General features: G+C 42.0%; 1 long non-coding RNA gene across 1 annotated transcript; it reads left to right on the forward strand.

Annotated features, from left to right (window-relative positions):
* Positions 1 to 1,092: 1,092 nt before the first annotated feature.
* Positions 1,093 to 10,757, forward strand: LOC141568834 (uncharacterized). Its single transcript, XR_012492052.1, has 3 exons — positions 1,093 to 1,215; positions 9,146 to 9,274; positions 10,540 to 10,757. It is a non-coding gene; the product is annotated as an uncharacterized LOC141568834 (long non-coding RNA).
* The last annotated feature ends 1,896 nt before the right edge of the window (positions 10,758 to 12,653 follow it).

A 12,653-nucleotide genomic window follows, 5' to 3' on the forward strand; every position in this document is an offset into this window, starting at 1 on the left:
GCATACTTTTTTTTTTCTCTTTCTTTCTGTGGAGACCTAATTCTGCCTGGTGTTTGACATACTTTAGATACGGTGGCATTAGCTTTGAGATCAGAAATGAACGTGACATGAGCCTTTTCCCCAAATCAGAATTCGACTGAATGTTCACCATTCAATTACATAATCGGCCTGTGGACTTAGGTGTTCAGTTAAATTTTAAAGAGGGATGACATTTGTCATCACATTATGGAAGCATGTTCTATTAAAACACCAGTCCTTGATGTCGACAAGAAGGAAAAAGAGCTCCAAAGCCAAATAAATTTGGGAGACATTAACTATTAAATTCCCTGTCTTGGAGTCTCATATGGCAGAGCATTATAGTGTGATGGTCAAATATGAAGTTCTGTGGCTGTAGGGCCTGCGTTTGAAACGCAGCTCTGTGCCTCTGTTTCTTCATTTGTCAAATGGAGAATAATATCAGGCCTACCTCATAGGGTTATTGTGAAGATTAAATAGGTCAGTACCAGCAAAGCACTTAGCACAGCGCCAGGCACTGCCCCAGCATGCCCTAATGTTGATTTTCTACCATAAAAGTATATTAAAGGTTCTGAGAAGTCCTGCAGAGAGGACACCTTTTAATTTTGCTTAAGCCAGAGATACCCAAACTGATTTGACTGTGGAATCCTTTCTTCAAGTGTAATTCTTCAGAATTAATATGTATGGGGTCGATCGTTTGGGACATACTATTCCAAAGGCTTGTGTTGGAAAGCCGGCAGCTGAGAAAGTCTGTTGTTTCCTTTGTAAGGATATGCTGCCCCCAGGTGGACAGAAAGGTCTTGGTCAGAAAAAAACCAAGCTCTCCATAGGTGCACAGCTAAGGGAAAGTGAAACAAGCAAACAAATTTTTTTTCCTGTTAAGGTGTGTTTTAAAATAAGTTGAAGAAGATCTCTATTAAAATATTAAGTGTAAAAATGGATATTACCAGGTGAAGTGAACAGCAAGAGCTAAAGCTCTCCGTTGCCCCTATGAAAAGACTCTGTCTTTTCATTTTTATATGTCTCCATAGGAGCGTTGCCCAGGCAGACAAGACAGGTGATCAACGAATATTTGCTGAATGAAAGACTGGCTGATTTATTTCTCTACGCGGAGGGGCAGAAAATCTGAGTGAGTGGTGTCTTTCTAGTCAACTCTTGAGGGATTTCAAGGGACTACTGCTGATCTACATAAAATTCCAGGTAATAGGGCTTGGAAACTTTTCTCTGGGATGTTTCAGTGCATTAAGGAAGAAAAGTAAGATATTAACATTTGAACAAAGGTGTCAGCTAGAATTAGAATTCCAAGGTGCTGAACAGTTCACCAGCACTTTCAATGCATCAGAATAGCCAGTTCTATAAAAATTACAACCCTATAATTTTTCTCTGAAACAGCAACATGAGAAAATGGAGGGTGGGATCTGTGGTTCTCAACAGGATCCCATCAAAGACGTTCCTACACGCCAAGGTTTAAAAATCATTCTTGTTCTTACTCTCCTTCTTCTTAAGCATGAGCTCTTTTGTTGAGTGCTTAACACGGAACCTGGCACACTCAACAGTGGCTATTATGGGCTGGAATAGGAGTGGTTTTCTATTTGTGAATTGTTAATGCCATTGTCTTTCATGTGGAGTGACTTCAAAGGATCTCATAGACCCATAAACTCTGAGATGGAAGGGGCCAAAAGATCCATCTACTTAAACATCTCTACTTTCTAAACCCCACGCAAAAGAGACCTCTACAAGGTCAAGTGAGTAGAATCCAGGGATCCTTCAGAGACTTCCAGTTGGCTTAAATATAGACACATAATAATAGTTTGCATTTATTGAAAGTTCACTAAGACCTTTATAAACATGAAGTTAATTCTAAGCTAATCATCAACACAATCTATGTTGTAATCCCTACCATTGCCCCCGTTTTACAGATTATGAAACTATTAATCATAAGGGTTAAGTAACTCCCAAAATTATATAGCCCATAAGTGGACTCAGAACTTGACCCAGGCAGACTGTTCTCAGGGCCCCCATTCCTAACCATCCATTGTGCTGCCTCAGTATCTGGCTGAAAGTCACAGCAAAACAAAGCCACAGGCCCCACATGCCAGGATGGTTATTTGGATTGAACTGATGAGTTAATCAGTGAAGCAAATGGTCTGCTTGATTTGGGGCATGCTACATCTATCAGAGATGTAAGTATTCTATAGGCCAGAGAGTCTCAACCCTCGGAGAATATTAGAATTGCTTAGGGAGCTTTTCAAAAAGTAGCAATGCTTAGACCTCATGAAACATTCTTTTAATTGCTCTGGGGTGGAATCTGCATGTATAAAAAGTTTTTTTAAAGCTCCCCACATAGTTTTAATGTACAGACTATGTTGAGAACGACCGGTGTAGACTCTCCTCCCCCTTCATGGGTACTATGGTGCATTTAGTCACAAAGCTTTGTGAAGGCCTTTAGGGATTGGGTTTGTTTATCTTGACATTTAGTTCAGAACTAATTAGTTGATTCTCATAGACTAGGCAATAATACATTGTGTAAATTCTGGATACTACTTTGCCTAGAAATACGAGACTTTTCAAGGAGAACATTTTTTTCTCTTACTAAATGTAATCAAGTTTCCTTTGGAAAATGGCAACATCCAAATCTTTTCCTCCTAATTATTACAAAAATTGCCTTGCAACCTTGCCAGGCAGCCAATCCCATTCAGTAAGTTACACTCTGTAACTGGCTTAGGCTTCATTAGGCTTGCTCTCTCGGCTTTCTCAAGGGAACAGCCACTTTCCTTTGCAATCCCTCATGGGAATGGATTTCTTCACTTTTCTCTGAAAGGTCAGGACATTCCCCTTTCCCTGAATCCCTCATCAAGTAATGGCAGCTCAGCTTCTTGTTATCTGTGTGTGCAGCTCCCCTGAGGATGGATTTCACGTAACAAATAAGAGATGTCTGCAATTTTAGATAATTTATACTCAAAAAAGTAACAGAACAATGTTATTTTGAAGAGGCTCCTTAGATATTTATCCAGCACTGCTTCCCTCTTTCTTACCAGGACAGGATCTTGTGTAGGTATCATTCCCCTCCCCTGGGGGGCCCATGTGTACTCAGTATTCATTGGTGCTCACTATCCCATTTGCTCTTCCAAATGCGTCTTTATCCTTCTCTGCTCTGACCTAGGGCCTGGGTGGCTGACCCGGTGATGGGTGTGCCCTGAAGGCATTAATGTTTCCCTTGCACTATGGTTTTCAGTAGGTGGTAGAAAACTAAGGCCGGGGTATTTCTGTTGCTGGCTTCCTCCATTGCTGCGTAGTTGCAGGTCGACAGCTTCCCTCTATGATTGTGATTCTCTGTGCCTATGTTCTAGTAGAAGTTCCCTACCCCTCAGGCTGAGCAGCAGTAATGGCTCCCTGCTGTTGCTCACCTCTGTACAGCACCATCCCTTGTTGAGTTTCCTAAACTTCATCCACACCTTTAAAGTCCCTTTATTCAGTGCTCCTCATTTGACTAGTTTTAATATGTCATCTGCTTCCTGCTGGGACCCTAAGATATCATGTGACTCACATCCCCAGCTTCAGGGACTGGATCCTGATTAGCCTACCCTACTCACAAAATCCCATTTCCCAGTAATCGCTTCAGACACCCAGGGTTAAGGCAATCCGCGCGTGGTACTGTCTTAAGAAATATTTGGATCCAGAGATGGGCACCTGACTTAAACTGGCCAATAAGATGGAAGGTACCGTAGCCCATTTGGGCTGCTATAACATAGTACCACAGACTGGGTAGCTTATAAACAACAGAAATTTATTTCTCACTGTTCAGGAGGCTGGGAAGTTCAAGATCAAGGCATCAGCCTGGTGGAGTTCCGGTGGGAGCCCCCACTTTCTGATTCACTGCCAACCCTTGATTGCTCTATGAAGGGGTAAGGGGTCGCTGCGGGGCCCCTTTTATAAGGACACTAATTCCATTCATGAGGGCTCTCCCGTCATGGCCCCAAGCACTTCCCAAAGCTCCGCCTCCTATTACTATCATCTTTGGGGAGGAGGGTTTCAACATGTGAAATCTGGGGAGACACAAGCATTCAGACCATAGCAGAAGGCAAACACCTGGCTCAGCTTCTGCCAGGAGTCATCCTGTGAGCTTGAGGGACGTGAGACAAACACAACACACTCATAGGGCAGAGCCCAGAGCAGTGACACTGGGGTCCTGCTTGTCACATCTATGGACTTACTGTTATGGGAAATAATAATTCTCTTTATAGATTAAGCCAATTTTAGTGGGGTTTTTCTGTGGGTTTTAGTGGGTTTCATTTTTTTTTTTTGTAGTTTGCTGCTGAAAACACCATAACCAATATAGTTTTATCAGTATTTCTTTTATTTGTGTAGCTGTTCTAATATATTGTCCCATTTGATTTTCTCAACAGCCAGGTGAATGATTATTATAATAGTAATAGCTAAGGTAATAAATAATAATAATATCTATGTGCCAGGCAGTATTGAAAGCACTTTATCTACAAATATTAATTTGGTTAATCATCACAACAACTCTATTCAATAGATACCAATGTTCCTGTTATGGTTAATATTGGATGACAAATGGAAGGCATAGAGACATCAAAAACATACATTAGATCACCCAGCTGATAAGTGCAAAGCTGGAACTTGAACCCAAGCAGTATAATCCCAGAGTCTGTTCTTTATCATTATATTCTACCACCCTGTGGATCAGGGAGGGCAGGTTTTCTTATGCTCATGTTTCAAATGTGGCAACTATGGTTCCACGAGCCAAAGAGCTAGTTAGGAGATGACTCAAGACTCACGTTAGTGCTGTTTTCACCATGCCACATTTCCCTCCCAGGGAGCTTCTCCTTCAGGGCCTTTCTAATAATTTATGGAGCAATCAATGCAAATGAAAATTCTCCCCTTCTCCAAATTGTCCTTGAAGTGAAACTGGAGCAATGTGTGAGAAGAGACTCCCTCTAGGGGCTAAATCCAGTGTAGCCTGCAGATTACACACACGGGATTCAAATTTATATCTTATACACTCCCTGAAAGAATATTATACAACTATACACTCATAACACTAAGTTATCTTTAGAGCCAGAAAGTCACAAAGAGATACAAAGACAAATATGAGGGAGAGAAAAAAAAAGAAAGAAAAGCCTCATGGGCTGGAGGTCTGCGAGACAGAAAATGCAGAGAAGAAAGAGGAGAGACCTTTCTGGAGTATCAGGGAATTTTGTTGTATGGAGAGAAATGGAATGTCCCTTAGACACCTTTTCCTAAAATTCCAGTAAAGAATTAAATTGCTCGACAATGCTTCTTTGTCATAAGCATGTTTCTTTAGAAAGCAAAGGTATAATCAGACAAGGTACAAGGCAGCCCAGTTTTATTTGGGTTGAAATTTCTGAAAGAATTCCAGCAGTTCACTCCAGACAGGGACTCTGGTGTGGGGGCTTGAAGGTAAAGGGCAGCTATTTCTAAGGCAAACGGCACCATGTGTTCCGCCAGCAGCAATGTAACCTGTGTGCTATGGATACTAATTCTATCCTGGGAACTGCTCAGTGGCTAATCTAGATAGCAACCCACTGAGAAGCCATTCTTCCTTCCCTGTTTCTATGTACTTGCATCTCAGTGCCATAGTAATTAAACTCACTTTTCCCTCTAGCGAACTGAACCCAGGAAGTCCCGTCTCCTCTTCCAAAGTAGCTAGGTCCCTGCTCGCATTCTTGGTGTGGGAAGGAGAAATGGTTCCCTCTTTTTATAAATTAATTAACTATTTTGATTACAGTTGACATTCAATATTATTTTATATTAGTTTCAGGTGTACAGCATAGTGGTTAGACACTTATATAATTTACAAAGTGATCCCCCTGGTAAGTCCAGTACCCACCTGGCACCATACATAGTTATTACAATATTGTTGACTATATTCCTTATGCTGTACTTTACATCCCTATGACTATTTTGTAACTAACTGGTTCCCTCTTCTCGGCTGATGTTTGGTATTGCCTGTGGCTACCTGCTAGGTGACCATGAATAGACTCGGTACTGGCCTATAACTTTAATGTCTTCCAACAACCAGCTCTCCCCTTGGCCAGTCGTTCCAACATCAACCTCACCAATACCAACTTTCGTATCTAATATGTATGGAGCAGTTGCTACATTTTCTTGCTGAAACCAATTGTGTGTTCATAGACTGTTACCTCACCTTATCTTAATTAGGAGATTGTCATGCGGCAAGATGTCCATGGTCTCTTTCCAGATTCCAGAATCTATAAATTAGTGTGTACTCTATGGTCCCTTACGGTTCCTCTACAAAATGCTGTTCTTTGTATTATTATCAATACTCTGAGAGGGGGCTAACATTGCTTGGACACTTACAATATGCCATTGTGTTAAGTGCTTAATATGCATTACCATATTTAATCCTGAGAGAAAACTCATGAGGTGTGCATGTATTATTATTATCTCCAGTTTGCAAATGAGAAAACCAAAGTTTAGCAAGATTAAATACATTTCTCACAGTTACGCAGTTAGTAGTGGAAGAGCCAGGATGAAAGCCCACCCCGCCCGACTCTAGGCCACCCACTCTACTAGGGGAATTGCTCCTTCCAAGGTCCTCATGGACAGGAAAGTTCAATTTACCTTCGTATGTATACCTAGAGGTAGAGTTTTTACAGCACATGTACCTTGGCCTAAATCCATAATCAGATTTGCAGCCATAGTCAAGAAAGCTAGCGGCCTGCCTGTCAGACTCCTGCATGGTGACAATGACGGTAGTTATTGTCAATGCAGGTGAGAAGCCTGCTTGGAATCCTCTTTTGGGAGTTTGAAGCGTATAAATAGTAAGTTATAGAATGGAATTCAGACAAACAAGGGCATTTCACTTACAGGGGGAGAACGGTCCAAATGGAGTCCATAGACGGTGACAGGTGGTAGCAATTGTCAAGATCTTGTATTTTCCTTGGAATCCAGGGAACTGTAGGAAAGAGAAGAGAAAATATTACGTTGGTGCAAAAGTAATTGCGGCTTAAAAGGTTAAAAAGTAATTGCAAAAACAGCAATTACTTTTGCACCAACCTAATATCTGAGCTAAGGGAGAGCAAAAACATTAAAGTTGGTAATTTCATAGGATATGGGCTTCCGAATGGCAGTCATGGAAGGAAATAATGCAGATGATTGTATGAGCAACGTAGGCTACCATCGTGATCATCACAAAACACTATGTGCCTCTGTCTTAGTTTGGGTTCTCCCAGAAGCAGACCGTGAGAAAAGGAAAAAAGTGCAAATAGTTTATTAGGAACTGAAGATTGAAAAATAGGAAAAAGAGACAGGGAAAGACAGGCAATGATTAAAGGGGGTATTATCAAGCAGCTATTATTGTGGGGAACTGAGCTTACTCCCGCTGAGGCAGCCCTGGGAGCCAGTTAAAAAAAAACAAAAAGCTTCACCAACTCTTATTGGTCATTGGCAGAAAGCTGATGGGGGTTGTTCATTCCCAGGCACTTTTGATCTACCATAAAGACAGGCAAAGTGCCTTAGAATTTTGATAACACTTTTAAGAAGAAAAAATGCAGGAGCTGGCAGTTGGAAGTCAGCCATTCTGTGCTGATGTGGAAAGAGCAAACAACGTGGGTAGGTACCTGAGAGCATCTGAAGTAATTTTGCTTTCAGAGTGCAAGAGACACATGTAGCTAACACTTACTGGATGGTTGGAATCCATTTAATTAACACAGCCACCATATCAAGTGTGCATGATTTTTGTTAGCATTTTATTATTAACAAAAGGTACAGAGAGGTAATAATTGCTTATGTGCAAATAGCTGGTAAATGGTAAATCCAGGAATTGAATCCAGGGGGTCTGATTCTAAAACCCACCATCATATTCCAAGTAGGCAAACTATAGCTTCAGGCTCCTTAATCCATTCCTCTTTCTCCAACTCCATGTCTCATGGCCACACTGGGTGTTTTAACCCAGAAAATATCCAAGATGCTCCTGACAGGTTTCTATTGCCCCTTGTTTAGCATTGTTTTAGGCAGGGTTAGTGATAATAATGACACTTAGCACTCTCCTAAACTCTTGACAGGTTTATCTTAGTTAATGCTCTTTTCAAACCTTTGAGGTGTGTAGTATATTTCCACCTTACTGATGAGAGAACAAAAACACAAGATGGTAAAAAAATTACTTGAGGCCATATAGTCAGCGGATTGGAAAACTCAAGATTCAGTCCAACTTCAAGTCCCTTGATTACTCACTATGTTCTGTTGTCTTCTTATTCAGAAATGTTTACAAAAACAAAGTTTTGTGTATTCTCTGGCACTTGGCAATTCCAGGAACTACCTTTAAAATGAGACAAAGTTAGTGCACATAGCCAATCCCAGGAAATGGTGGAACTCCATTTCTACAAAGTTTTGTTTTTTTTTAACACCAATAAGTCTATTTATTACCCATCTGATACCGTATGTATTTTATTTTATTTTCAATTTCTTTTTTTTATTAGTTTCAGGTGCACAGAACAATGTAATAGTTAGACATTTATCATGTATATCCCTCACACAGTGACAACCCCTCTCCCCCATCCACTATCCCTGACATCACACGCAGCCATTACATTTCCACTGTCTCTATTCCTAATGCTGTACTCCGCTTCTTGTAAGTATAAACACACACACACACACACACACACACACACACACACATATAGATAGATGAAATTGTAGTTGACATTCATTATTGTTCAGCTTCAACTTCAGGAGTACACATTTATACTAAGTTTTGATTCAGAAAGTGTGAATAGGGAAATATAGTGATATATGTCTTCTAGGTGTGAACATTCATACCTCTGCACTCTTGTTTTAAAGCATCAATAAATGGGCTGACATATTCATATGTAAATTGCCAGGTGGGACAAAGCACCCTTGGGCTTGGAAGCAGGTTTAGATTCTAGATGGTGCATCTTTGTTTCAAAGGACTGAAAAGGAGACATATATCAGTAATCAGCATCTTTATGTACTTGTTGTTGTTTTTCTGATTTCAGTGGCATTTGTTCATTACAGAACTTGTTGAAATAAATAAAATAAAAACAACAGAAAAACAAAGTTCAAATTATCTTTAATCACATCCTTTCCCTTCTCTTTAAAACAGTATATAAGGTAACGAGTGAGAGCTGCAGTCTCTGACCCCCATCCCAACCCCAGGAGCAACCACTGTCAAGATTCTGGTACTCACCAGTCTTTTTTCCTCTGTGATCATAAAGATATACCTATAGAAGAGGTACGTACGCATACACCACTGACAGCTTTTTTTTTTTTTTAATGAAAACATGATGAAGCTTTAATTTCAACTTAACAATGCCTTATACTTCCCTGGTAGTATTTACAGATTTACTTCAGTTTATTTTTAGCTCCCACAGAATATTCCAATATATAGATTATAATTTATTGAAAAATCTCCTATTGATGGACATTTGTCTTGTTTCAAAATATTTGCCAATACAAAAAGTGCTACAAAAATCATCTTGGTGTATCTTTTTACACTCCCCAAATTGGGGTCTTCTCAGAGCATTTAACACTTGCCTGAAGGTGTCAGATAGTGGGGATTTTCCCTCTTCGAACCAGGTTAAGCCTAACTGAGTATTTAGTTCTCAGAGTCCCAGACTCCCTTCCACAAACGCTTCCGACTTGTGATTCTCATGTAGGTGCCCACAACCAGAAGCAATACTCTAAATTCTAAATCCCCAAAGGCAATAGCGGGCTGCATTCGCGTTCTAATATCCTACCAGGAAGAACACCTGGTGGGCATCTTTCCTTCTCCCTCCTTGTTCTCTCCCTACCTCCCACCTTCACATGCATCAAGACTTCTAGCCTGACCACTGTCTTCTCGGCCAGCCCTGAGTCCTTTGGGGATTCACAGAGACCAAAGCCTTAGAAGATGTTGCTCAGTTGAATTGAAATGTGCTTCCCATCCCTCCCCACACCCACCAACCAGACAGACAGACAGACAGACAGACAGACAGAGAGAGAGAGAGACAGCTCCTTGAACAAAGGCTGTAGCTGTGAAAAACTTCTTTAGTCTTGGAGGAGCAGGAAGACTTTTTCTTCTTGAGCTTTGCCTCTACACTTAGAATGGAAGCCAGCAGAGAAGACTAACTTAGAACAGAAGGATATTACATTCCCTCCCTACTTTCCAACAGACAACCCCCTGCTTCCAGCAAGAACCCCCAGGCCTCTGCTCCAGCCTGGCCCCCGCGACCAACCTTCCTCTCAGCTCTTTCTACAGAACTTGGAGATTGGCATATCTGGAAAGAGGAGAGGTGGGAGTGTAGAGACCCAGTGGTTAGTGAAACTGGGACACTGGAAAGGGGGACTATGGGGGAAGGAATTCCACATCTGGCCAAACCCTGCCCCCCAAAGATCTGGGGCAGGAGGGGCTGGAGATGAGGTATGAAGGGAAAAACTAGTGACTAGACTTATCTTCCTTGGAAATCTCAGCTCCACTGTGCAGAGAGGCTTCTGACATGTCTCTCTCCTTTCCCTCAGTTGGAATCCAACACAGACCCAAAGTGAAAGGTACCTGGACACCTTGAGCTGGTTTGAGGGAGGACAAGCCAGCCTCCCTCAGGGAGAAAAGCAAGGTCACCTGTGCCCTGAGGTCTCCTGGGGCTGCAGTTGCCTTCTCTTCACTGTCATCTGCCTGGATGCTGCCTCTCCGATGCTGAACCTGAGTTTCCAGAGAGTTGTGGACCTTGGTCTTCATGGAGTGCTCCTTTCTTTGCTATCCAAGCTCTGCCCCTTGGTGGGGCGCCTAGCTCAAGGCTAGACTCCAGGCTCTTGGAAGACATTGGGGGTGGCTGGGGAGGGAGCAGACCAAGAGGAGGCCTATCCAGGCAGCCACACTACTGGTCTTTGTGGGTGTGACTGGAGACTGCTCAGAGCCAGGAGGGGGCCAAAGGACTGCCAGGCAGGAGCTGTCCGTGGTCCTGTTCGACGTCAACGTGTGGGTACTGAGGGTCACGAACAGCCCTCCCATCTTCTACTAAAGTGGATGGAGGAGTCTGGGGCTGTGGGGCAGGAATTGGTTTGCATTAACCGGCTCGCAGGCAAAGCCTGAGAGCTGCGTTTCCTCACCCTCCTGAGCGTATGTCATTGAGTAGACGAATCTGAAAGTTTCTTTTCATGATCCCTTTCAGTGCCATCTTCCCTTTTGGACTTAAAAGACTTTAAGTATTTTGATGCCTCCCACCCTCTCACCCCCCCCTCTTGGAATCGATTCCCCTTCTAGCTACCTCCCCTCCCCCACATCTGGATCTAGGCAGAAAGCCAGGTGGTCGTTTTCAGCTGTACTCCTGATCCCCAGGCCCCAAAGCTGGCCCTGGGAAGTCCAGAACAGACTAAGGCTGGGGTTGGTTTGAAACCCACTGCCCTGGCCTGTAAGGTGAGGGGAATGGAATTTTAATTTTGTCAAATAGAAACTGGATCTTTGGAACGCTGGGGTTTGAACCCCTTCTGTTTGCCGGTCCATCTGAGCTGATTCTAAGCCAGGAGTGAAAAATTGAAGCTCTCCCTTTTCGTTCAGAGAGCTCCAAGAGAGGAAGGAGAAAAGGAAGTCCATGGAAGTCCAGGTGGAGCATAGATGGAAACGGGTCTGTCTGATCAACTCAGCGCGGTGGGGCCACCAAGGTGGCTGCTGCGTGGACCTCGCAGCAATCATTTAAGGAGCCTGGTCCTGAGCTGGCAAGGAAGGTGATGCTCAAGTAAATACGTGTTGAATCAAAAAGTGCAATAAGTTGTATTTTTAAGCATTATATGTTACTTGATTCTTCTTCCGTCTGTCAAACTGTACAGGTAATGGCTGATTTTGGCAACGTTTATTCTACAATCCTTTAATAAGTGGGGATGGAGCAATATTCTTAAAAGAACAGGATGCTTTCTTATCACATCCATAGTTGAGGGACTAATGTGTCCTATGCAATTTTGCAAGAATTGTTATTTCCGTTTGGCCCTCTCTCTACATTGGCTTTTTCTAAGGTTGGCTTTGGAATGAAGTGCTCAGAGGAGAAAATGGCTGGGCCGTAGAACCAAACTACTTTCAAAATTTGGTCTCCACTTCCTGCCTCTGGAAAGACAAAAAGTCTGACCATTCTCACTGCTCAAGACAATCTTAAATTTGGGCAGCAAAGTTAAGCCATGTTTTCTTCTGTTGGTTCCTCAGGAAAACAATATGTGTGGAGAATGGTGATTTTTTTTTTAATCAATTTCGTTTATGTTAACTATTTCATAAAACAAGCACAACACAATATTCCTGGCTGAAAGAAGTATCTTTAGCAGCAGAGTAAATGTTGACTTTTTGGAGGTTATGCTTTAAAACTGGTATTGTTACAACTCTAGAAGGAAAAGGTAACTGCAAAATGGTGTGCAAATGTCAGAAATGGGAGAGTGAATATCCATTGCCTTTTAGCTTCAAACTGGAAATTTCCATTTCAATTTCTAAAGTTATCTTTTTCAGGATACAGTTTAAGCTTTGAGTTGATGCATATTTCAATATTTTATCACTCACAACATTAAGTTATCTGTATGTATGGATTTGGGCTGTGTAACTAAAAATTCTGTTTTAGTTACTCTTTTCTCAAATGGAAGCCAGTCTTTTTTGTAGG

The sequence above is a fragment of the Rhinolophus sinicus genome, linkage group LG02 (assembly GCF_036562045.2).
Source record: "Rhinolophus sinicus isolate RSC01 linkage group LG02, ASM3656204v1, whole genome shotgun sequence".
NCBI lineage: Eukaryota > Metazoa > Chordata > Mammalia > Chiroptera > Rhinolophidae > Rhinolophus > Rhinolophus sinicus.